The following is a 2,500-nucleotide window of genomic DNA, read 5'->3' as shown; positions in this document are numbered from 1 at the left end:
CACCTCTCCTTGACTTGAGATTCATGGATGACATTTTCTTTGTCATGGCAAAGAAGCCCTTGAAAGATTTCACCAGGCTTTCAGCGACTTCCACCCCACCATCAATCGAACTGTGAATTATTCCGAACGAGAAATCGACTCCCTAGACACCACGGTACGGATCCACGGGGGGCACACAAGCACCACATTGTACCGGAAACCGACAGATCGGCAAACGTATCTACACGCGTCCAGCCACCACCCCGACCCTATCAGACATTCCATTGTCTATAGCCAAGCCCTACGCTATAGTCGCATCTGCTCCAATCCTTCAGACAGAGACACACGCTCGAGAGACCTACAGCAAACATTTTCGCAACTACAATATCCGGCGGATATGGTGCGAAAGACGATCGAGAAGGCCAGAATGATACCCAGGCACAACTTACTACAAGCTAAGCCCAGAGAGAACGGCAACGGGGCACCTCTGGTTGTCACTTATAGCTCCCAACTAAAACCAGTCCAACGTATCATTAAGGACCTGCAACCCATGCTGGATTGTGACACTTCCCTCGCTGAAGCACTGGGGTGGGGGGGGGGGTGGGGGGGGTGCGCGCGCGCGCGTGTCCCTTTCTTGCTTGCAGGCAGCCGGCTAACCTAAAACAACTTCTCACCCATGATGATGAACTACTTCACAAGAACATGGACTCTGGCACCAAGGCCTGCCACAAACCGAGGTGCCCACTTTGCCCTCATATAGATTCCAGGAACACCATCTCTGGACCCGCCAATGTCAGCCATACTATCTCAGGTTCATATTCCTGCTCATCTTCTAATGGGATTTATGCCATCACACGCCAGCAACGCCCTTCCACAATCTACTTTGGACAAAACAGGTCAGTCTCTCAGACAAAGACTAAATGGACAGAAGTCTGACATCAGAAACCACGATATTCAAAAGCCAGTGGGTGAGCGTTTCAACCTTCCGGGACATTCTGTTGCAGATTTAAGAGCAGCGGTTCTCTTACAAAGGAATTTTAAGGGGAGATTGGAAAGAGAAACTGCTGAATCACTGTGGATCTTCAACGAAAGGCAACGCGTTGACCTGGGCTGAATAAAGACCTTGCGTTCATGGCCCATTACCAATGCTGATTTCTCCACACCCATCTCTCCCCTGGACGTCACAGACTCTTCTGCATATCACACCTCATCCCATCAAGCCCGCTATTCACATAGACATACTGGTCCTCTACTTAAAGACCGGTGGATTCACATTCTAGCTGTATCTGAAGAAGTGAGCCGTGGCTCACGAAAGCTCATACCCTACCGGAAAATACGTTTGTTAGTCTTTAAGGTGCTCCTGGACTCGGTGCCCTTTTTCAGCCCCCTTGTAGTGGTTTTCCCCTCCCTTCCCGGCCATTCACTTGGGGCCGTACCAGGGAGATCCAGAGCAAGCCGTCTCTCTAACAGGCTCGCAGAGAAGGACACGGAGCTAACTCTTAAAGTGGCCCGGTTCGGTCGGCGAGCCCCGAGGACTAGGCGGCCACGGGCCGAACGCCACGGTTGAGCCATCCGAGACTTCTATTTATGCCGACGTTTTGAAATCACCCTCTCGGCGGCTTTTCGTGTCTCGGGGTCCGCGCCGGCAATCCTTTCGGACGCACGTGTATGGATAGCGAGGTACGGTGAGGGGGGAAAGCATTTGATCCCCTGCTGAATTCGCCCCTTTGCCCTCTGACGAAGAAAGGACCCGTCCTTAGTTTTAACGGTGGGTGCGTCGTCGCTGTGAGAGACAGAATAACCACAGGAAAAAAACCAGAAACCCAGAAGACAAAAGCCAGAGATTGTGGGACCCCAATTCAAAAAGCCAAAAAGATAAAGTACAAGAAGATTGCGATGTCAAAACAGTGTTATTGAAAATTTGGAAAAGATATAAAAAGAGAATAAGTCCTTCTCCACCATCTGTAATGTCACCAACTGAAGCTTATCGTGATAACGTTAAACTAAAACCGGGTGTTCGTTTCACCTACAACGACATGATAGAGTCTACGGGTGAAATCAAGGATATGATCAAACTTCAAGAAAAATTTCAAAAGTTGAATTGGTTAACTTTTTGACAATTGAGATCCAATCTGCAAAAAGACTGCTCATATCCACAACCATTCCGTGAACTAACTGAATTTGAGCAGTTAATATCTAAAAATGATTCACACATATTAGGAAAAATAGATAAACTTCTCCTGAAATACGATACAGAAGAAGAACAAGTGAAAACAAACATGATAAAGTGGATGCAAAATCTTGGAGAAATGATCAAGATGGACTCACTCATGGGAAAAACTTTGCTCCTCCGAATTGAAATATACTGTTTCCCAAGAAGTTAAAGAAAATTGGTACAAGACCTTCTACAGATGGTACCTGACTCCCAATAGGCCTTCTCAAATGACAACTCCAGGGGAAAAAGGCGCATGTTGGAAATGTCAAGAATCAGACGGTTCTTATTTTCATGTTTGGTGGACGT

This window comes from Euleptes europaea, unplaced genomic scaffold, assembly GCF_029931775.1.
Source record: "Euleptes europaea isolate rEulEur1 unplaced genomic scaffold, rEulEur1.hap1 scaffold_83, whole genome shotgun sequence".
NCBI classification, from domain to species: domain Eukaryota; kingdom Metazoa; phylum Chordata; class Lepidosauria; order Squamata; family Sphaerodactylidae; genus Euleptes; species Euleptes europaea.
The sequence above is the reverse complement of the archived record's forward strand: the minus strand, read 5'-3'. Positions refer to the sequence as shown.